Genomic DNA, 24998 nt, shown 5'->3' with positions numbered 1-24998 from the left:
TCCTGCACAGCTAAAAAAATCAACAAAATGGAAAGGGAACCAACCGTTTGGAAAAACATATTTGCAATGATACCTCAGAGAAGGGTTTGATCTCTAAAATATATAAAGAAATCACATGACTCCACACAGGAAGACAAGCTACCCAATTAAAAAATGGGCAAAGGACCTGAACAGACTTCTCCAAGGAAGATATAAGAGGGCCCATAGACACATGAAAAAAATGCTCAACATCACTAGAGAGATGCAAATTAAAACCAAAATGAGATACCACTTCACACTGGTCATAATGACCATCATAAACAAATCAGCAAAGAACAAGTGTGGACGAGGTTGTGGAGAAAAGGGAACCCTAGTACATTGTTGGTGGGAATGCAGACTGGTGCAGCCACTGTGGAAAACAGTATGGAATTTCCTCAAAAAACTAAAGATGGAACTGCTTTTCAATCCAGCAATCCCACTGCTGAATCACCAATTCAAAAGAACCCAGGCACCCCAATGTTCATAGCAGCATTATTTACAATAGCCAAGAGATGGAAACAGCCTAAGTGCCTATCAGTAAATGAGTAGGTCAAAAACCTGTGGTACATTTACACAATGGAATACTATGCAGCAGAGAGAAAGAAGGAGCTCCTGTCCTTGTGACAGCATGGATGGAACTGGAGAGTGTTACACTAAGTGAAGTAAGCCAGGCACTGAAAGACAAATACCATATGATCTCACCTGTAAGTGGAACCTAATCAACAAAACAAACAAATGAGCAAAATAGAACCAAAGACATGGAAATAAGAAGCAAATGTGACAGTGACGGGAGGGGTAGAGGGAGGGGAGTAATGGGGGAAAGAAGGGAAAGGGGCAAGCAAAGGAACATGAATAGAGGACTTGTGGACACAGACAATGGGGGGTTTGACTGTGGAGGGGTGGGGTAGGGGTGAGCAATGGGAAAAAAGGCAGGACAACTGTAACTGAACAACAACAAATAAAATAAATACTTGTCACAACCCTCTGGAGTTGGGCTTTTGTGAGTTAGGTATAAAGTACTTTAGGATTTTCAGATGGAGTTGTCTTAGGGTCTAGTTTAGGACTGATTATTTTCCCCTAAGAGACTGCTTTGAGGTCATACCTGATGGCAGGAATAAATCAGGCCTCTCTCAGACCAACCGCAATCGGTTTAGAAACCTGAGCGATTGTCAATCACTCCATATTTAGAATGGGAAAAAATGTTACGCCGCGGGGACAGTCCAAGTCTCAGGTGACTCTGGGCTCGTACATTCTGTGCATCTGCCACGGTTGTTCTCTAACTTAAGAAATTTTCAAGATAAATGGTGTTCCTATGACTAAAGTCTAGCATGTAAAATTAGGTAAATTGGTAAATAATCAGAGAATCTTAGAAACCATGGATATCACCTAGTTCAACTTCCTTATTTATAGCACAGTAAAAACAAATATGGTTTAACTTTTCCAGGATATTAAATTATTGTCGCGTCGGAATACCTAGTGAGTAATTTGTTCCAACATTTATAAGAGTGAGAAGAAAAATAAGCAACAATGTACTTTAATTAGATATTAAACAGTTTTCTGATTAAAGTGTTTTTGGATTACTAGAGTTAAAACTTTCTACATAATATTTTAAGCCATTTTAATTTCAAATAGAAGTCAGATAAACATAACCATGTGCTACATTCATTAAAAACACGTTTTGCAATTTTGCTACGCAGTAGAAGCTGAGGGTGAGCAGTCATTGTCATTACCATCTTACATCTGATAAGATAGATGTAACTTAGTCGCCTAACATTTTGACTGGTATCCCTCATCTCCAGTAGAAGCTTTTCTTGAATTGTACTTTCTTGTATTTGCTTCTTTTGTCTTCATTGTACTTTCTTGCATTTGCTCTTTTAGGAAATGCTACATGGCTAAGAGCACAAGGGTAAAACAATGTTACTAGACTTAAATACTTATATTTCTGCCTCTGTTTTAACCTAACACTGTAGAAAATTGTGAAGCATGGTACCGTAATCTAGGTGAAGTTAGTAAGACCCATCTATGTTTCCACGATGAGTAAATACATCAGTAAGAGTGGTGTTTTATACAACTAGTTTTACACACACACACACACACACACGATATTTTTCAATATTATTAAAAATCCAATAGTGGTCATTCCTTTTACTTTCAAGATTGCATTCTTAACCTCACAGAACAAAGATGAGAAATTAAAGCTTTTGTTTAGAAGATGCTGTAAAAAGCTGTCACTGAGTCAAGGAAGTAATTTGATAAAGACGGTAGTTGACTAGAAATAGAAACTGCTGTTTAGCTTCTAGAATAGCGCCCTGGAAACAGACAACTACGTGGCTACATTTCCCAGGCTTTCTTGGGCTATTAGCTTTACTGTTCAGAAGATAATGACTTATACAAAAGAATCAGAAACCTTAACTATTTCTTGGAAGAAATGAACAATTATATTAAACTTAAGAACATATTACACAGTTCATTTAAATTCCTGGTGCTGCCCTGGTAATTTTCATTACATTAATTTGTTGTTATGAAAACTCATCCCTGAATTCCCCTTGTCTGGCACTTTTCTTTTAGCAAAATCTAACAGGGAGGGATTTCACTGAATTCTCATGTCACAGTGATTTCTCCTTGTAGTCAGGGAAGACTTTTTCCTTAACCTACTTTAAAGAAGTCAGGAAAACAAGTGCCGAAAGCACATCTGGTGGTGCAGTGTCCTTAGTTCTGCAGCACAAACTGTTTTCTGAAGTTACGTACACATATTTATTGTATATTTATTGTGAGGGGAGAGAGGTGTCAGAATTGGAAAACCGTGACTTTAATTTGTGAAGAACCCATCTATCGTTCTTTATTTGATCACTTATCTTGTTTGTCCTCGAGCCGTTATGTTCACAAAGGGGGGAAATAACAATGTCAATTCAAAGTAATTTTATTTTCCCCCAGTTTAAACAATTTTTTAAAAAAGCAGGGATTCACAAATGGTTCATGTCCTTCCTTCCCTCTTTTCTCAGCCATTCCAAGATGGCTTTCAACTTGAGAAATGAGGAAGAGCCCATTCCCATGGGTTGTTGAAAGAGAGGCGCATGCATATTTGTCGTTCTTCCCTTGAGGTTAAATCCGACTTTCTTTGATGTGTTTGCCCTCCCCTAACCTGGGGCAGAAAATGGTAAAGAGTTGCAAGGAAAGAAACCAAATGTCAGTAGATATTTTAAAAATATTTTCATTACATTCTTTTTTCATAATACCCATGGAATTTTATGGAGTGTAATCCTTATTTTAGAAATAAAAAGTCAGTCAAAGAAATGAAGGTCAGGAGGATACAAGCCCATAACTTGGGGTTTCCTGGCTGTAGAAACCTGTCAATCAGGCACATGTACTGGAGCCCCTACATTGTTCTTGAAGTTTTGGGAGCATTAACAAAGTCTAAGACATTGGCCCTGTCCTGAAGGAACTTACCATCCAGCTAGGGAAATGAGACTGGCGTGCTGTTGATGTAAGATGGCAAATGGGTGTTCAATGAATCAACTATCATAGTTCACAGAGAGAGTGATTCAGGCTGGGCTGGTGAAAGAGGTTTATGGAGTGGGGGAAATGCAGGCTCAGTTTAGAAGTATGGATAGGATTCATGTTGGTGGAGTGCAGGGAGGATGCTGGTCTAAGGGAAGGACATGACTGTAAGAAATGTATGGAAGGGGAAGATAACAAGTTTAATTGAAAACAAATAACCTTGGTCTTTAGTTAATCAGCTATGTAAGAAGTACTTGATGTCATATTTTGAAAAAAACAGCTCTTTGCCCCAATTATTAGTTTTCTGAACAGGGCACTTGGGAAGAGTTGTGACCAAGAAGTAAACTCTGTCACCACAGGAAGGTGGCTGCTATGAAGTCACATGCGAGTCTTAAAAGAAATTAGTGGTCAAGGCCAGGAGCCAGAGAATGTGGAAACTGGTTGTTGTTTTGTCGAGGCTGTGGTGGTGTGAGCAAATATGAAAGGAAGACAGGTATCTGGCCATGTGAGTAGGGTGCAGAGTTCAGAGAATAGCATATTTGAAGACAAGACGGCTCAGCGGGAAGTTGGTCAATGGGTGGAAGTGCTCTAATCCAAAGAGAGAATCTAATGCTGAGAGTGGCAAGCGGAAGAGAGGGCTTCATCCCCGAGGGAGTAATCACGTTAAAGACACAGGCTCTGCGAACAGCAAGGGTCATTTAAGCTCTGTGGGAACCTCATCCAATTTTGAGGCTTATAGATGACTGTAGATGTATGCGACTTACTCCAGGCAGCACAATTTACTGGAAAGAATAGATTTGGGCATCAGACAGACCTAGAATTCAGACAAGTGCCAGCCGTACCATTGGCTCCATGTATGGTCTTGGGGCAGTAACTTTAATATCCATTAAAACATCTCTAATGGAGATTAAGCTTCATAATTAAAGAGTCTTGCTGAGAATTGTTGGTAGATGAGGTGGCATATGTAGATTGGCATGTAGTAGACATTGAATAAGTGTTAATTTTTCTTCCACTTATTGATGTCACTTTCCTATTCTCAAATGCTTTAGAGGCTCTTTCCCTACATGCCTCACGGTATCTCAGATCAAATGCCTGTTGTTGAATTTGTTATCTGCACCCCCAAGCCTGCTTTTCTTCCTGTCTCCTATTGGTGTTTATGGCACTAACATGTTCCCTCCCTATGGTGAGCCCTTAACCCAGAGGCTCAGAGTATGCTGAGCTAGGATTAGGGTAAAGAGAGAGAGGTGAATTGCACAAGTAGAGGATCATATCTTGTCTTTATTGAAAAATTTGATATTTTGGTCTTAATGCATTTTCTGCAATAGTTTTGATTTTAAAAATATTGCATTAACATACTATTTATCTTGATCAATGAAGTTTTTAGTGTTTCCTTAGATGTTGTTTATGAGGCGCGTGCCTCACGTGCCTAGCCCTGGTCTCAGCCCTGAAATGATGCTCTGCCTGCAGAAGTAGTGTGGGTGTTCTGCATTGTGTTCTCCAGAATTTGAAGTAGTTTGCCCACATTTAAAAATTAGAAGAGGTCTTATAAGAGTCCAAATTCCTGGCTTTTCTTGAAAAATTTTGAAATCTGACAACAGTAGATCTGTATTTTCCATGACCACAGTTGGGTAGAGATGAACAGTAGCTACTTCCTGTGGAGGAGCCACGGACAGGTTGCCCCAGTTCCCAGCATTCCCTCTTTGGACATGTCCATGCTTTACCTTTCACCCCTTTTACCCTTTCATCTTTTCTGCTTGCATTCTTATTCTTTTCCTTTTCTTCTTGTTCCTTCCAGACTGACACTTCATTGTACTTTCTTTTTTCTTTTTTTTTTTACCAGTTGTATAAGGTTTTTATTATTTTTTAAAAATGTAATTGACAGAGGTTTTGAGTGATGTGTGCCTAACCTCATTTTAAACATAATCCTTGTAGTTTTTTGTTTGTTTTTACTTTATTTTTATTGTTTACACTATTACAGATGTCCCCATCACACCCTCCCCCTTTGTTCTATAAGCTACTCTTCTGTCCTTTTGTTCTGGCCAACTCTTCTCCATGTTATGTTGCTTTATATTCATAAGATCAAAAAACAGTGGAACTTAAAAAATTAGTGATTTTCTAGAAGTCTCTCCCACTTACTTATAGGCAAGAAAGCTGAAACACAAGAAGGCTGAGACTTGTCAAAGGTCATTCAATTAATAAATGAAACAAATTAGACCCAAGCCGATGTCTTTGAAAATAAACTTCAAGCCCCTTTATTAATGTTTCGAAAAGCCTCTCCTCTTCTCCCCCGACCGCAGAAAGCTAACTCAACCACTAAACCATTGTCATGGTAGATTTTCACTTGTGGTAAAATTACCTTTGTTTGGGGTTGTTTCCCGTGCCCCAGAATGCAATAATTTTAGTTTAAAATGCTGTGATGTTGTGGAGAGAGCAGAGTAAGAGCTCCAGGGTGGGTAGATAGAGTGGGTATGTTTTTGCTGTGATAAATGAGAAAGGGGAGGGGAAAAAGAGGAGGAAAGAGAACCTATAGTGTTTCAGTCTGACCCCAGGGGATCTTTGTCTGAAACCAGGCCACACCTTAGCCTCCCTCTCCTATTTCCTGCTTGAGGTAACAGCTGAGAAAATTATTACATAGCACCTGGAGAATTTTCTTTCCTTTGCCACAGACATCAGTGGGAATAGTGTTTTATTGGGCACTTTCTAAATGTCCATTTTAATTATGAAGACTGAGGCATGAAAGGATTAAAAAAAGTGAAAAGTGACTTGTGCAATGCGAGGTTCTTGGAAATCTCTAACATGAAACAATATGGGAAAGTGAGGATCAAAACTCGAATATTTGTGGCCTCTTTGTTAATATCTATTGAAAGGATTGAAATCGGGGCTGACGATGATCTGCTGCAGTGGTTGAGTTTGTGACCGTTTGTAAAGGAAGGGTGTGATGGTCTTTACCAGTCACTTAAACACTAATTCAGATATGGCTGTGCAAGTATGTTGCAGATGTGATTCAAGTCTATAATCACTTGACTTTAAGGAAGGGCTTAGATGCCCAATCTAGCTGCTTTTGTAAAATCAGTGAAAGTTTTCTAATTTAGAGGAAGTGGTTCACACTGGCTACTACCAGTGAAATAAAATTTGATAGGCTGATAAGCATGTCCTATGTTCCAACTACCCAAAATGGTGTGGATTTTATATTTTTCAGACTTCAACAACTGAAGTTCCTCAAGTTAGGCCAAGCTCGTTTGCCAGTTCTGGATATCAAGGACAAAGTGTCAAGCAATTGCACATTTGAGAGGCCAGATACAGAGGTTGGTGATTTTTATTGTCTTTATCCTGGAGATCTCATCTTATATCTGTAGAATATAAGAAGTGCTTCTCTGGAAACGTTAATAACGTGCTATCCTAGTTATTAAAGCATTTCCCAACAAAATTCTTCCTTTCTTCAGCCTCCTGCTTTCTGTACAGGTCCCAGCTCTTCACCACAGTCCCTTACAGAGGGCCATCTCAGTGTGGCTGAGGCTGGGAGAAGGGCAGCAGGGCTCAGGGAACACTAATTGCTATGTGGGCAGTTTGTTCTCGCTCCTTGGTGCAACTGAGTTAACGGAGTTAGGTTTGTGTGACTCATGAATATTTCAGAATATTAGCAGAAATGGCATCTAAAAAGAAAATATGAAGGCTAGAGAGATCAAAATTTAAAAGCAAACTATTAAAATGAATAAAAATGTACTAAAATAATGAGGAAGATGCTGACAGTGTGTTAGCAAATGAACTCACCTCCAATTCTGTCACAGTACTTGTGCTTAAGGCTTCATTTAAACAATGTTATATGTAGAGCCAGAGTTCTCAATGTCTGTTTATTTTATAATGTCTCTTAAAAATGTTTCTAAAGAGCTACCAATCAAGGCAGTGCTCAAGTCTGTTATGATTTTGCAGAAAGTACTACTCAATGTTTTATTGAATAATTTTATAATTTTATGGTGAATATAATTTTTCTGGACAATAGTTATGCGAGTAAGTCAGCCCTTAGGGGCTTAATAAATTTCAGGTCAGGAAAAAAACGTTTTAGATAAAATGAAGTTCAGTTATATGTAACATAAAAGCCAAAGTAACAGGGTTTTGTAGAAGTTCCATTGTCCAGTGACAGGTGGCTAGAGGTGCGCTGTCAGGGGCTGGGGTGGCCACCCCTGCATCTTCAGGGAGCCAGGAACTGGTGTATTTCTCCTCCACCACCTTGGAAAATGGCTCCATCCTCAATTTGAGATGGTTCGAGATGGTTCGAGATGGACACAGGTGTGCTAGTCATCGCGTTTGTGTTCTAAGCAACAAGGAGGACAAAAGGCTCAGTCAGAGCCTGTTAAGAAACCTCCATGGAAGTCCATAGAGCACATCCTCTTTTATCTCCACGTTTGACTCTACGGGGTGTTAGGGCAGGTGGAAACACTGTTGCTTAGCTGGTGCATTACTACCCTGAGTGAAGTAGGGAACAGTGAAGAAGGTAAAGCGCTATCAGTCTCTCCCACGCATCTCTATTTGAAAGCACATTAAAAAGAAAAGGAAACAGAAATAGTAAGTGTATTGTCCAAATTGGAAAGAGAACTAAGATCAAGGTTCTTAAAAGTCTGACTTCTAACAGAATGATAATTTTATCAGTTTCTCACCATGAACTGGAGTACTTGATTTCTTGGTGGTCTACTATATGGTATAACTGGAGCAGAGAGAATAGAATGAGTTACTGGAGTAGGGGTGGGAGCACACAGTTGTGGAGTTTGTGTGTGCGTGTGTGTGCATGTGTGTGTGTATGAAATGGCCTGGTAAGTGTGAAGCAAAAAAAAAACCAAACCTCTCCGGATCAAACTTTTCCCAGTTATAGATGTTTGTTTTTTTTTTAAATTTCTACGAATAATTCTGGTGGAATAGAAATTCTGAGAACAATTCCCTCCACTCTTGTTTAACTTAAGTGAAGGACAATAATGTTTTGTAGCTGTTTTCCAGTTTACCCAACAACTATATTCAAGCAGTCAGACAAAGATTCTCCAAGTGAAGAATCCATGAAAAAAATACGGGATGCGAGCACCGTATGCAAATACGCACATCTACATACCTGGAGGACCCGGTAGGGCTGTAGAGAAGGTTGCTGCCCACCGTGAGCTACACGCCATGTGTAAACTCACAGTCCTCTCAGAAGTTTTAAGTCCTTTGTGGGCAGGACTAGACACTGGTGTCGCGATCTCAGTGCAACTTCAGCTGACATATGGGGAGGAATTGACTGTGGAGAAACTATTTTTTCTTACTGTAATCAGCATTTGTTGAATGCCAGCAATATGCCAGGTATTACACTCGGCGCCAGTCCTATAAAGATGAATAAGATGAAGTCTGTTTCAAGATGAGTAAGATGAAGCTCAAGATGTTAGTTTAAAGATTGTCTTAGTTTTTTAATTATATAAAATCACTATCTATTAAATGAAAGGCACTTTAAAAATTCTGGAAGAATGTAGCAAAGGCAATTTAATGGTGTAAAAAAGGTAAATCAGCTATGTGGTGCTCTTTAACCTGGAATCAGTCATGAGTTTAACAGTAATGGATTTATGACTCATTAGGAACAAGAGACATTGTAATTTTAAAAGGAACAGAATATTTAGGTGACAGTTTAAAAGGCATTAAATGATGGTGTGCAAACTTGTATTTCACAAATCTTCAAAAGAGCAACAAAAATATTTGTAACCTGACTTGCTCTATATTTCTTATTTATAACAACTTTTAATTGTCATTATGCTAGTGAATTAAATTGTATTGATTTAAGGTTATTTTAAAAAAACTTCAATTTTTTAAAAGAGACTGTTCTTACAGATTCTATTTTATATATTTAAAACCTGTTTATTATCACCCTTTCTTTTTCCTGCTTAGGATGTTTGCTTTAGTAAAATGTCTTGTTTATAACTATGAGTTATTAGGAAATACACACTCTCACAGTGATACTTGATAAAGTACATTTTGGGAGCCAATTCAATTTATTCAAAGTATAAGTTGAGAATATTAAAAAGTGGCCACATTTTTTGCACCTTGAATCTGGGCTAGTGAGAGAATGCAGGGGTGAAGTGGGGTGGGGGCTGTTAGACCAAGGAGATCCACCCATGAGAGGCCTGAGGCCAAGGGAAGAGTTGGTAATGTGATAGAGGGTTTGGTGAGGGTTTCTTGGTGGCTGTTCCCTGGAAGAAGACTCTGTCCACTTTGTGCACTTGCATAGATAGAACCATTTTGGGCTGGACCCAGGTCAAATCTACAAAACTTCACACTATCCTTGAATTTACTGTGATGTGTACTGGGAGGCCACTGACTGCTGCTATGCATGGTTTGATGGTTTTCCAAAATATTCCACCAGGCTGGGATTTGCAGGTGCAGAAAAGGGCAGGTTCTCCTTTGTCATTAGGATGGGTTGCTGTCTGGGCCAGGGGGGTACTTTCTGTTAGCACACCCACGTGCACAAGCGCGTCTTCCTCAGGGACCGGCGTGGTGGGGGGACCGGGGGATGTGTTCACATTTGGGTGTCAGCAGGAAGCAGGTGATGCGGCTGTGTTGTACTGGTCTCTCTATGTTATAGGGAAGGTACTAATGTCATATCTTGAAGTAATGTCATAAAGCAAGAGCTTACAGTCAGAGTGATAATACTAAGTTAGGTATGAAGAGGTTAGGAGAGGGAGCTCTGCAAGTCTTTGTCTCAAATGCTAGCAACTTTTGAGGCTGGAGTATCAACATTCAAACACCTTGCAAAGCACAAAAGGTCTTGATGAGTACCATTCAGTGTGAATACATTCACAATGTTTCATGTTGTTACATTTTGAAAATCATTGTAACTTGCTTCCAAATCACAATTTTCTGTCTCCATCTACTGGTAGAAGGAAAAGATAGAACAAAGGATTAAAGGAAAAAATGGGTGGAAGATTGAGGAATAAAGACAACTGATTAAAAATGTAGATGAAGGTTCTTTCTGACATTTTAATTTTTCTGTTCTACTGGTTTTATAGATCCATATAGCACTACCTAGAAAATCAGATGGAGTGACCCCAAAGGTAAGGGAAATAAAGGTAAAAAATAAATAAATGGGAGTATTATGAAACTAAAGAGCTTCTGCACAGCAAAAGAAACTGCCAAAAAGACAACCAAATGAATGGGAGAAGATATTTGCAAACAACAGCTCTGACTAGGAGTTAATATCCAAAATACATAAAGAACTCATACAACTGAGCACCAAACAAACAAGCAATCCAATTAGAAATGGGCAGTGGACTTGCACAGGCGCTTCTCCCAGGAAGACGTATGAATGGCCAACACATATATGAAAAGGTGCTCAACTTCACTAGCTGTTAAGGAGATGCAAGTCAAAACTACAATGAGATGCCACCTCGCATCTGTTAGAATTGCTACTATCAACAAGACAGGTAATTACAAGTATTGGAGAGGCCGTGGGTAAAAAGAAACCGTCATTCACTGCTGGTGGAAAGCAGTGTGTGACAGTTCCTCAGAAAATTAAGCCTGGAGTTACCATAGGACCCAGCATTCTCTCTTCTGGGAATCTACCTGAGAAATTTGAAAACATTTGTTCTCAAAAATACATGTGCCCCTATGTTCATTGCAGCATTGTTTACGGTGGCCAAGCCATGGATACAAACAAAGTGTCCCTCAGCAGACGACTGGCTAGAGGAGATGTGGAGCATACACACAGTGGGACACGACTCAGCCACAAGAACAGATGAAATACTGCCGTTCCTGACAACGTGGATGGACCTTGAGAATATTATGCTGGGGAAAATAAATCAGTCAGAAAAAGCTAAGAACCGTATGATATCACTCATATGTGAGATATAAAACTGAAACTCATAGACACAGACAACAGCATGGTGGTTACCAGAGGGAAGGGGTAGGGTAGTAATAAAGGGTAAAGGGGGCCAAGTACATGGTGATAGAAGATGATTTGACTTTGGGTGTTGGGCATACGATGCAAAACACAGACCATGTGTCATAGAAATGTACACTTGAAACCTATATGATCTTATTAATCAATGTCACCCTAACAAATTTAATTAAAAATAAAATGAAATAAATCAGATGTTGTAAAAGCAATCACATTTTATGGGTATAGAATGCTTTTTGAAATAGATATTTATTTACTTTTATGACTATGCTCTTGGTTAGAAAATTGTTGTGATAGTACATCTGAAATACGATATGTTTTAAAGGAGATTTTATTGTTGTACTAAAGCTTCTGATAGGATTTTGGGTTTTAGACCTGGAAGATACAGTAGGGATCATACCTCTGAATTCCTCATTTTATAACCAAGAAACATGAGTCTATAAAGATTTATCTTTTTATGTACCCATTTATCCGCCTAGCACATGCTTTGTTCCAGAAAGTATTTTAAAGTAGTTTGTAAGATACATAAAAGAGAGAAAGCTAACAAATTGGAAGTAGATAAAAAAGGCACAGGGGAAGGCTAAAAAGAACAGGGTCATAAAAAGAGTCAGGACTGAAACTAACTCAGAAATGCCTGCTTTTAAATCCTAGGCATAGCCTTCCCGAGGAGAACAGAACTCTTGGAAAACTCTAATTCAGGAATATTAAGAAGAACTTTTCTTTCAAAAGATTCTGGACCTACCTCCATAGGTTTTGCTGCTTGTTCTTTTGTTTCAAATTCCACAAAGGTAAATCCCTTGGAATCTTCAGTAGACTTATAATGTGGTGTAGTTATTTAAATGGCATTGCTACATTTCCCAAATATTCTTTCAACCCAGCTGCGATGAACATTTTTTGGGGAGTAACTCCTATGATAAATTGGAAGCAGTAATAAATATGTAAGAAGTCTTATTTAATAATGTCAATACATTTTTACCTGAATATCAAAAATTTTCCTAGGCATTTGATGTGCATAAACCTCAGATTATACTCTAAGTGTTCTCCTGGTCAGTGTATAGAAGGAAGTATGATTAGTTAACCAATTCACTTACTTCAGAGATAAAAACCGGTAGATTGTTCAGAAAATGGACTGCTATTTACCATACAAGAATGAAGTGTCTCCTGAGAATTTGATTAAGAGGGCACCTTTTCTAAATCAGCACCTTCAAAGACTTTATTGCAGGAGACGCAACACATTCCCAGGGCTGTTTCTCATGGTGTCTCTCACTGAACGCTTATTGGGTCTCTCCTGGGTGCTATTCAGTAAACGTTCTCTCTGAATAATGTGAAGCCTTGTCCTTCAGTCCTGGGAAGGACGCTGGTGTGCTGAGTCTCCTGCAGGGCAGCCGGAGCTTCTTTCTTATTCAGCCAACAAGGAAGAGAACTATGACTTGGCATCCTGAGACTTCCTAGGACTCAGCTTCCCTTCAAATCAGTGTTTTACTAACATGGTTTGGACATGTGACTCTTCTGGAATGTTTGTGTATATTAGGGTTCACTCTTGATGTTGTGCATTCTCTGGGTTTTGAGGAACATATAATGATATGTATCCACCATGCAGCTTCATAATACCTTGTTTTGATACCTTAAAAATCCTCTGTGCTCTGCCTGTTCATCCATCCCTCCCCCTAATCCTTGGCAACCACTGATCTTTTTACTGTTTCTTTAGTTTTGCCTTTTCCTCAGTGTCATGTGGTTGGAATCACACAGTTTGTAGCCTTTTAGATTGGCTTCTGTTGCTTAGAAATATGCATTTAAGTTTCCTCCATGCCTTTTTTTGGCTTTAGAGCAGAATAATATTCTATTGTCTAGATGTACCACCATTTAATCTGCCTTTTCACCTGCTAAAAGGCATCTTGATTGCTTCCAGATTTTGTCAGTTCTGATTGAAGCTGCTACAAACATTTACATGCAGGCTTTGTAGGGATGTAAGCTTTCAACTTATCCTGGTAAATTCCAAGGAGTGTGATTGCTGGATCATATGGTAAAAGCGTGTTTGGTTTTGTAAAAAACTGTCAAACTATCTTCCAAAGTGGTTATACCATTTTATTAACACCAACAATGAATGAGAGTTCTTGCAGCTCCACATCATCACCAGCATTTAGTATTATCAGTGTTTTAGATTTTTGCCTTTTCATAATGTATTGTGGTATCTCATTGTTGTTTTCATTTGCATTTCCTTAAATGACATGTGATGTTGAGCATCCTTTCATGGGCTTGTTTGCTTGTATATCTTTTCTGGTGAGGTGTCTCTTCAGATCTTTTGCTCGCTTTTTAATTGGATTGTTTGATTTCCTGGGCCCCTGGAGGGACCTTCCAACCACAGTTCCCATCTCAAACTTCTGTCTAGCCCAGGTGTCAGACACACTGGCTGATAAACAGGGCTTGCTCTGCTCTTGAGAGCCTCAGCTTGCACTCACACCTACAGAAAATGATGCTTCTTTGTTACTACAAGACTCTTTCCTTCTTCTTACCTCTGTTCATGGAGACATTTGGGGGAAAGCCACTGAGTAATTAAGTGTCCAGGGGAGAAACCTCTTATCCGCATGTATTTGCTGGTACACGGTTTTGTGTAGAGCACCCTGTCGGAGACAGGAGACTCAAGAAGTTCAACACATGTTCTCACTTTCAAGGAACCTACAACTGATTGAGGAGGTTAGAGCTTTTGGTCCGAACAAAGCCCCCCAACTACTGGCTATACCAGAATACCACTTCCTATTTTTAAACTTTTACATGTGCCTAGGAGACTTGATATTTTAAAATACCAACTTCAAATAGTAAATGGAACATTGATATTTAAAACTGATAAAAACAAAGCTGTTTCGATTGAAACGATGGAGTATACCTGGAGCACCACCTGCCCAGTCTCCTCTTTTTCTCATCTGCTGACTTCTGAGGTGTCTCATCGCACCCCACTTCAAGGAACACATACAAATGTTGCTGGGTGCTTGGAAAGATCCTAGACTTATATTTAGAACACTGAGATTTTATCCTTAACTCACTAATAACCTTGGGAAACTCTTTAGGCAGGTCATCAGGAGACATTTGAGTAATGCGAGCTAACCAGGTGCTGTGTTGCAGGTCTTCTTCCGTGAGCATTGAGAGTCTCTCAGAGTGGGTAGACCATGCAGGAGGGTGACTTGGAAAGATCTCTACGGTCCTTACCACTTCAACATCATTCTGTTTAATTTTTAACACTCAGGAAGGCAGTGTGGAATCGTGGAGGGCTCACGTTTTCAGGCCCTGAGTGGAGGCTGCTCATTCTCTTATGTTCCAGTGATAATGGAGAGGGAAGAAAGGCAATGAACGCATTCTCCCAACTCTCCTGCTGCTACTAAGGCATGTTTTGTTTTTGTTTTTGTTTTTCTGTTTTTCTCAGGAAAAAAAACCTTCTCCAGTCTTCACCCAACATTTATGTTGTCCCACCTCCAGCTTGTTGCTGGGGTCATCCTAGCAGCTCGTGTCATCTGCTAACCCAGTGCAGCTCCTTGCTTCCTACTCTTTAAGGACTTTGGCATTTGATTCATTGTATTCCTCCCCATACCTAGTCTTGCCAAAGCTGGGTGTTACCTGAGTGTCCCTGTGGTTAGCCTATCCAGTACCTAGTTCCTTGATATTTTCTTTCTTTTTTAAAAGATTTTATTATTTATAGAGAGAGAGGGAGTGAAGGAGAAAGAGAGAGAGAGAAACATCGATTAGTTGCCTCTCACACAGCCCCAACAAGGGACCTGGCCCAAAGCCCAGGCATGTGCCCTGACCAGGAATCAAACTGGCGACCTTTTGGTTTGCAGGCTGGTGCTCAATCTACTGAGCCACGTCAGCCAAGGCAGGTTTCTGGAGATTTTCCACTGCAGTGTGACCTGCAGCCTAATCCACTTCATTCTTCTATTTCAGGGATCCGTTGGAGCTGCTTGCTTTCTGAAGCTTTAAGTTCCATTACTCTCTGATAAAAATCTATCAAACTCCTTCTTTTCCACCAGACCTACCACACTCCCACCAGGCATGTTCTTAGATATCACCACCCTTTGCCAGTTCTTTCCTTTATGGTCGTTGGCCTGTCATATTCGCATTCCCTTATTTTCTAGCTCAGACACTCACTAGAATCACGCCTTTGCTAGCACATCAAGTTTCTATCCCCTCTGTTTTTCTCCTGCTTGTGTAAAGGTATAATTTCACTTGAAACAATCTTGTTAAATTGTATTATGACAGCTGTCATATCAGTGTGCATTTAAAAAAAACATAAAAATTGGTGATTGTGCAGCCATTTTAATATTGAAGATAGAAGAAAATATACAACATTTTTGGCATATTATGCTTTATTATTTCAAGAAAGGTAAAAATGCAACTGGAATGCAAAAAAAGATTTGTGCAGTGTATGGAGAAGGTGCTGTGACTGATAGAAGGTGTCAAAAGTGGTTTGCAAAGTTTCTTAGTACTATTGACATTTTGGCCAAATAATTCTTTGCTTTGGGGCTGTCTTATGCACTGGAAGGTGATTAGCTGCACCCCTGGCCTCTACCCACGAGAAGCCAATAGCAGGAGATAGCTGACTTACTCAAGACATCCAAATCAATAGATATTGGTGAAAATGAAAAATATGTCTTTTATTTTATGGAAAAAACTAAGCAGACTTTTTGTCCAACTCAATAGAAGGGACCCTTTCCTGACTCCTGCTCCTTGTGGTTAGACCTCTAGCCAAGTAAAATTCCTGGCTTTGGCTCCTGCACTTGCTCCTTTCAGGAGAGGAGGAATGATTTATCTGGTGAATTTTGAAGAGGGTGTAAGAGGATCAGCTCCTAGATCCTCTTTGGGATTCGCCTGCTTGCAGGGAGAGGGTCTACTCGGTTGCTACAGAGGGCTCTCATTGTGCTCTTCTCCTCCTTGAAGTGAAGGACGAGGCCTCACGTTACTTAGCACTGCGTACGTTTGGGTCCGTCCTGCAAACCTTATCATTAGCAGTTGTCATGTATTGCCCCCTCTCCTACCCCAAATTAAAAACAGTCCCCAACTTTGGTCAGTGCTTAAATATGGATTCTCTGCTTCTTTACTCATTGGCCAAGGGCAGCTGGAAGCAAATCATGAACCAATTCATTGCTATCGTAAATTCACAGTGGAGCCTGGACAGTGCGGGGTATCCTCCCCTTACCATTAGGGGGTGCTTTCTTTCATTCCTCATAGCAGCTCCACTCACAGTCCCTGATTCTTCTGAGAGCCTTGCCTGCCCTGTACGTGACCAGCATTTGACATTATCTCCACAACATCAAGAAGCTCATGGATGTAAGGGCCCTTCAATCTCTGTCCCACATCTGTAATATTCTGTCACCGCCCATGTTCTCTTTTTTCCCCTCTCTTCTTAGGAAAAGCATTTCCTCCTGGTTCCAGGTTAATTTTGCTTTTGTCTCTTGATCCTATCCTTTTATTTTCCCTCATGTTCTTATTTCACTAATTAATCCCTCTCTCCCTTCTCTCATCATTGTCACCTTTGTAAGTATGTATTCTGTGGACAATAAACATAATCAAACCTCTCACCTTGAATTAGGTAAGTCTCTCCCTTGGCTCAGTGTGTCTCTCCAGTTATAGCCAAATCTTGACTCCAGTCTGTGCTAGTTTCTCTTCTTGTCCTACATTAACTTTTCCTTCCATTTCCCTCAGGTCTTTACTGCCTCCCTTCCATCCCCTCCAGGGCACATTCAATCAGACCTCACAGAGGTCTGCTCACATGGTTTCAACTACCCGCAGTTCGGGGAATGCTCCCAAATCTCTTTCTCCAGATTTCTTCGTACTCTGTCTATGCAAGAGTGACAAAGGCCATGTGTCTGAGCCCCACCAGCACTTTAAACAGGATATGTTCCACACTGAACTCCTATCTCCTCCTTAGTCTCCACCCTGTTCCCTCCCCTACAATTCTGTTTCCTCTCTTCTTAACAGGTGTTTCCTATCTCAGTTACTGGCAACATGGTCATTCCAGCATCCTCAACCAGAAACTGAAGTCACCCTAAATTCCATTTTCCTCTTACCTACCCCCCACTTTCTACCCAGCCCCCTATTGTACAGTCACTGAATTAAGTTGATCTTCTTTAACGCCCCTTACCTTTATCCCTTGGCTCTTCACTTTTACTACCTGTTTAGACCCCTAAATGGCTTATCTGTCTTAAATGGCTGCCCCTCCTAATTGTCCTTCCCAATGCTACCAAAATGATTTTTGAAATGCGAGTCTACTCATGTTACTCTTCCATTTAGAACTCTCGTTGGTTTTTCTTTGTCACTGGAGTGAATGTTCAAATTCCTTGGTGACCCTGATCCCTGCGTACCTTCACGCCCTGGTTTCCTGTAACCGCCCCGCTCAAGACATCACACTGGCAGCGTGTCATGTCTTCTTTCCAAAGTTTACAAACACAGTCCCTCCTTATCTTTAGGTCCCAGCTGAAAGATTACCTGCTCACGGTGGCCTGCAGTTCTCTCCACACCTGTCCCGTTGTATTGTGTTACCTTTTCACATACTGGTCTCATTTGCCGGCCCGAGAGCTGCCTGAAGTCTATCGCTTTGCCTTTATAGTTGTGACCCGGTGTGTAACATTCTGAATGGCATGTCGTCCGCACTCAGAAACTGCTTGCTGAGTAATCAGTAAATGTTATACATTGACCAAATATGACAAGAAAGAAATATATCAAAATAAAAACAATAGATGTGTTCAAATGATAGGATTTTGAGTGACTTAAAAATAATTCTTCTGTCTTCTATAATTTGGTAAAATTGGTTTTATAATAAAAGGAAATACAGGTTCTAAAGGGAAACCATATAGATGGGAAACTCCATGGCAAATGTATTTCCAACCTAACATTTCCCAAGAAAAGTTCATGAAAAGAAAGGAACTTAGACGTGTGGCTCAGGGATTTGGTTAGAAATAAATAAATAAGTAAATCAACCAACCAACCAACCAATCAATCAATCAATAATAAAATGAATTGAGAAAGGTAAATTTAAAAAAATCATTCTATATGTGCTTTACTCATTTATTCATTTAAAATTCTCATGTTTTTAAATTGTTTATTCCTATAAGTCTTTAAATAAACTTACAACAGAGCATAAAATATAGAAAGATTACATACATTTAAATTATTTTAGAAAAAAATGAGGCAAAGGAAAATAAAGCCACCCAAGTAAAATGAAGTCAAGAATGAAAATAGTACATTAAGTTCAAGATTTAAAGTTCTATGTGTTGGCTAGAGATGGGCCAGAGATTTGGCTTTGACCTTTTTAGTAAGCAGTAGGGGAGAGAAAAGGGATTGATAATACTCATAATGACCATGTATAGAATAATATTTGGGAATTATACCTACTAAGACTAGTGAGAAAATTTTCCTATGGATTCTTAGGGAAAAGATATGATACAATATGACAAACTGTGTGCTCACTAACATTCATAAATTATACAATATTGAGAGTATAGATTGACTTTTCATAATGTTCATCAATGGAGGAAAACAGCACTGAGGCTAGAATATAATTCAGTAGAATTTGTTCTTTAAGGGAATAATATAAGTATTCTTTGATGATCTGATCAAATGCAGCCAGGATTGTGGGTAGTTCACTTAAGTGTAGATTTATGAATCTCTCCTATTGACCACCACCCCCAACCCCCTAGGACTTCTGACTCACTACTTTGGAAGTGGATTCCTAGAATTTGCATTTTACGCAATCACCCTGGAAGTCTTTGAAGATACAAGAGGTCCATGAACCGTACTTGGGAAACACTGTGTTTAAGTATATAGAGGAGTAAATAGACTCCATATTCTTCAGTCAGTCATTCATTAATTTCTCTTGGCTGAGCTAAGATGTTGTATGCAGGTAATTTGAGATTCTATTTTCTGACCAATGTGGGGAGTGTGGCTGGTCTGTATTGCCAGTCAATTAAGGAGCCATATCTTTAATAATTTAGCTAAGCTGGGGTAAAAGAAGTTCCTTAATATTTATAAGACAATATAAAACAAAATTAAACTTGAAGCCATTGGAGTCTTTTAACACACTAATTTGGGACTTAGTCTAAAATGTACATCAGTTAACAACTTAGAATTCAAGTTTCAGTAACATAAGGTATGACTGCATTATTTTAGTGGACAAAATTAGGACAGAGTAATCTTAGTCCTTGTCCTTAAGGAGTTCCCAATCTGGGAGGAGGTTCAGGGGCGTGGTAGAGAAGGGATGGGGATGGGGAAGGGGGAGAGACTCTAATACACTCTGCTGGGCATAAAATGCAAGAGGGGGTTCATGGAGGCTCTCTTGAGAGATGATGTCTTTTGAACTGTGATTTTTTTTCAAAATTATCTAGGAGTTTTAAGGCAGGCATAAGCAGAGTGAAGAAATTCCAGGAATAGTGAGAGAAAGGCTCAGAGGTGCAAAGCGGTTTGGTACGGCCTGACCGTCCTGTGCTTGGAGACTGGAGGTGACGCAGGCAGTGAGAGAAGGCAGGTCAGAGATTGAATTTCCATCTTTAGGTAGAAGCAGATCAGGGAGGAAAGGTGATGTTCCAAAAAACCCCCAACATAGGTGGTGCTTCCACCTTCTAATTTTGAACTAAAAGCAAGATTAAAAAAAAAATCAAACCCAAACCTAATTCATGAGTTATAATTTCTCACCTGTAAAATGGTAGTAGTGACAACATCTAACACACAAGCTACATTTTTTACTTTAAATTAAGCTGAATTATGTCTTCTGCTTATATATTATATTAAAATATTGATGTAAAATTAATCCAGAATTTATTGGCATTTTATGAACCTAAAAATGTAACATATGGCTTTAATCTGAAGCAATATTTTGATTTTATATAAAATCTTATAAACACTGAAGCTGTGCCTACATGAAAGAAAATTGTGGATCTTAGGAAATAACAGAAATAGGAGAAAAATATCATTATAGAAAGTGTGTTATGTAAATGGCTCTAATTCTGACAAGGAAATCAAACACTTTCAGTTTGGTTCTTATATATTGATAGTTTGATTATTTAAATATGGGTATACTTAATATTTGAGCTTAAACTTTGAAACTCACAAGGAGAGGAGAAAATGTACATTTTGTTTTTATATACATTTTCACTAAGGATGATGTGTTGAAATTAATGAAGAAAATTTTATCTAATCTCATGAAATGAGTTGGCATCTTTATCTTGATCTCCTATTTACCTTACTGCTTCTTGAGTTATGTCCTTGGCGAATCTCATGGGATGAGAAATTTAGTGTTATTATTGTTAGTGGTTTCCAAAATTTTATTGGAGAAACATACTAAAAAATAAACATAACTAGGCAGGTAGTCCTGTTATTTAATGAGTAATGAGAACTAAACATTTGATAGTTTCTACTATGAAATTTAATTTTTGGTCTTTTGTGATATCCGGGCTATATGTTTTCCTGAAGAAAAACGCTGGGGAGAAATATGGCATTTACGATACGTGGAGATATTTGAGAAAATAAACTCTAAGGTCAAACGTTTCCTGTTGTCCTCAGCTTCCACAGTGGAACTAAGAACTGAATTTGGAGATGAGTGCAGATGAATATTCAAGAAGCACCAGTTCCACTTAATCATGTGGGATGAAGGTTCACAGAGAGTGAGCAGCTCACAGCGTAAGGGAAACTGACAGGTGCTTTATTGCTGAAGGAAGAAATGACGGTGGAATCGAAATGCCATATTTTTCCACATGTACCCAAAAAGAATCTTCTGTGGGAAAAAAAGGAAAATCCAAGGGCTTAGTGGGTTACGCTTTTTGATTGTGCCCCAGTAGGAGGGAGCATGGTGATGCCATAGTATGTAGATTTAATGACCAAGTCACTGAACGTAGAAACTACAATTAAATGTACTCTTGAGAACATAATTAGGCAGGTAGTACTATTATTTAATGAGTAACAAGAACTAAACATTTTAAGTAATGAAAGAGGGAAAAGAACCTTTGGACAGGTGCTGTTTTCTAGAATCCAAATATCCTTTTATTAAAAATGTTTCTCGGAGCAAATCTCTTGATGTATTCCCCATTGAGAGCTTTCCCTTCTCAGTTTGCCATGCCTTGGAAGCTGCTGAGTTTTCTTTCTTTCTTTTTTCATTCTTTAAAAAAAAGTCTCTCTAATCTTTTCACTCATGTTTCTGTACCAGCCTTTGTCTCCTCCTGGACTTTACAGGAGCCCCCAGAGTGCCCCATCGTGTGCCATCTGCTGCCTCCTGCTTGAGTCAACAATGGTAACAGACGTGACTACTGTATTCAAGATAATGGCGCATTCAGGGGCATATCTTTAGCCTTATTTTTTTTCAGATGTAATGTTATTATCAGCTACTTGCTTCTGACCACACGGCACTACCCTTATGATATTTAAAAGGAACATTTTGAGATCATATGGTATTTCTCTTTCACTGCCTGGCTTATTTTCAACAAAACAAACAAACAAGCAAAATACAACCAGAGACATTGAAATAAAGAACAAACTGACAGTAACCAGAGGGGAGGGGGGAGAGGGATAATAGGGGATAATGGGGGGGCCACCAAGGAACATGTATAAAGGACACATGGACAAAGCCAAAAGGGGTAGGTTTGAGGGTGGGAGGCAGGGATGGGTTGGGTGTGGGGGGTGTGTGGTGGGGTGAAATTGGAGACAACTGTATTTGAACAATAAAAATTTAAATAAAATAAAATAAAGGAAAATTTTGGGTAGATGTTCATTATTTATATTTTCTTTTGCATCTTTATTATTTAATATGGAACATAAGTTTATCAATATTCTTATATATTAACCATGTATCATATGATTTCAGTAAATTTTGATGATGAATGAAAAAATCTTCATGCTGCATAGCAATACACTATCTTTCCTCAAAAACACACAATTTTAGTTTATAGTAGTATCACAAATTGGAGTAGCAAAGGAAAAATCATGCAGGTTATAGGCTAAAGTACTCTTTTAATTTTTACGCCATTGATTTTTTAGGCCAAGTCAAGGCGGAACATACCACACTCTAAATTACCTGAGCATATTCAAATGGCAAGCTGTTGATCTAAGTTAGGGTAGTTTGGTGTGCTGAGCTGTATGTCAAGAGCTGCAGCGCAATGACATCAAACAAATCATAAGGCACAAAGGAGGCAGCAAGAATAAAGGAAAAGCAGAGGAAACCTCGAGGCATTGTCACAGCACAATTGGTGGTGCAGATTGTAGAGTTCTGAACAGACCAGATGATGCAGCTTTTGCCAACGATAACAGGGAGAGAAAAACTACTTTCCATGGTAATCCAAGAAATAGGAGAGTGTAGCTGTATGGCTATTCCAGAGCCCATGGAGATGAAGTAAAAGAAAGCACACTTTATACCTTGTATATCACATTATTCGAAGTACTTTACAGGGAGTCACATGTATCTAAAAATTACTTAAATGAATGACCAGCAGCTATAGGCATGATTTTTACTTCAAACTTTGATTCAACTTTATGACATTATTAAGGTAAAGTATATTTAATTTGTATGTCTTGAGGAACTTCGCACAGCAACATTTTCAAAGATTCTAAAATTTTAAAAGTTTATTGGCTTTCTAAAGGTGATGTATTAGTCAGCTTTTGCTGTGGAAACAAACATCTCCAATATCTCAATGGGTTCTAAGAGCAAATACTTATTTTTAACCTATACCACAAGAGGGCTGCAAGTTGTCTGAGCATTCTTGGCTGGGCTCACCTGGGGTTAGTGCCCTCTATCTTCCCGGCACTATCATTCCAGACACAGGCTAAAGGAGCTGCCCCTCTCTGGGTCATGCCATTCTCATGGCAGAAAGCAGAACGCAAGAGAGGCAGAGCCTAATCTATATCTCTGATAGAAGGTGGCGGCAGTCTGCTCACATTCTTTCCACCAAAACAAGTCATAAGGTGAAGCCCAAAGTCAGTGGGGTTGGAAGTACATCCATCCTACCGAAAAGCATGGCAAAAGTAGGAAGAAAATGAGTAATTGAGAACACATAATGTTGTAATCTAATGCCACTGGTAAAAGGCACTGTTGGTAAAAATTAATATTTTGGGAAGATCTCTCTAGCAAAAATCTTCTGTCAAAGATTCATTGGCAATCTCATGCAGCATTATCTGCAGTTTATTCTAAGTCCTTTTTCCTTATTATCTTCTCCATGCCTGAAACATTGGGCAGTTTCCTCCTTGAAACTTTTTTCTTTTTGGTTCTATAGTATTTTTACTGGTTCTCTTCTGACCTATCTGAAGACCTGTCTTTACCTTCTTTAATCCCCTTTCTTCCTGTGGTTCTGAAAATAAGATTTCCCATTTGCTCTTTCATTGGCCCTCTTATTGCTAAGCCATTCTAACTCCAGCTCCTCCTGTGAGTTTAATGATCTCTTCAACGTGGAAATAACTCAAACGACCTTGTGCACCCTGACCTGCTGATCTGTGCTTCCACCTGCCTTTCTGGGACTTCTATTTGAATGGTTTTTGGCACTTTGAATTCCCAGAAACTTACCATTTTTCCATTTAGGTGTGCCCCTCCGGAGTTTTCTGTTTCTAATGGTAGCATCTTATGAGTTGTATTTGACTCCACCCTCCTTCCAACATCCAATCAATGAATGGCAAGTCACAGAATATTCCATCATCCAAATGCTTCCCATGACTGTCTACTTGGTTTTTTCTCACCACTATCTCAATTCCATTGCAACTACTTTGAAGTTATTGTAACAGTCTCCTTCATTGTTTGCCGCCAGTTGCTGTGTACCTGTTACCAAGTTTTCCAGATCAGAGCTCATAGAACTTGCTAGTTACTCTCTGCGTCTAAATCAGTCATAAATATACTATGACATACAAGATTTTTACATTTTGTTTGTAACTCAACTTATTGAGGTTATCTTCTAAAAGTTAAAGCTAACAGAAGCTCCTGCCCAAATGGGTAACTTGATATTATTTGAACACATCTGAAATTTCCCACTTGCTTGTCTTTTATACGCTATTTTTTCCTGGTATAACTCTTGGCCCACATGTTTATCAGATGTGTAAGAGGACTTGGTTTGCCTCTCTCTCGTGCATGGATTTGCTTCATCCCAGTGATTTGTAAAATGATTTCTTTAATAAGGCTACAATTTTGGGGGGGACATGACTGGATATTACTCAGCCTTAATTCCTGTAACATCTAACACAGAACTCTGTATGTAGTAAACTTACAATATTGTTTCAATGGTTGGAACTTGGGAGTCAAACTCTCTGGCACACAGTAAGCACACTGTAAATGTTATTTATGATTATTTTTGTTATTAAACCTTCAGTAAGTACTGAAGGAGAATGTGGTTACATTGGAAACAGTTTTATGTTGTCTCCTACCTTGTTTATAAAGTGGTTAGTAAATGAGAAAAAGCATGATTTACATAGGGAGGATGAGCAATAATTTCCCTATTTACAATGGACATAGTTAGAAGACCTTTACTTTTGGGGGCAATGGTAAGGACTATGCTTTGTACTAAGTTAATTTCTCTGTATAGTTTTTAGGCTTAGCCTACACAGCAAAGAAATTTCTTGACTCTGC

The 24998-nt window shown here is 39.1% G+C and overlaps 1 long non-coding RNA gene across 2 annotated transcripts in view; it reads left to right on the top strand.

The window, feature by feature from the left end:
* LOC123478956 (uncharacterized) overlaps nt 1-24998 on the top strand; it is a 554890-nt gene that overhangs the window by 92864 nt on the left and 437028 nt on the right. For both annotated transcript variants that reach the window (XR_008427024.1, XR_006654396.2), the window contains one exon: nt 6716-6821. This is a non-coding gene — a long non-coding RNA (uncharacterized lncRNA). The remainder of the gene's footprint in view (nt 1-6715; nt 6822-24998) is intronic.

This window comes from Desmodus rotundus, chromosome 5, assembly GCF_022682495.2.
Source record: "Desmodus rotundus isolate HL8 chromosome 5, HLdesRot8A.1, whole genome shotgun sequence".
In the NCBI taxonomy this organism is placed as follows: Eukaryota; Metazoa; Chordata; class Mammalia; order Chiroptera; family Phyllostomidae; genus Desmodus; species Desmodus rotundus.
Note: the sequence above shows the minus strand (reverse complement) of the source record. Positions and strands in the feature narration are given on the sequence as shown.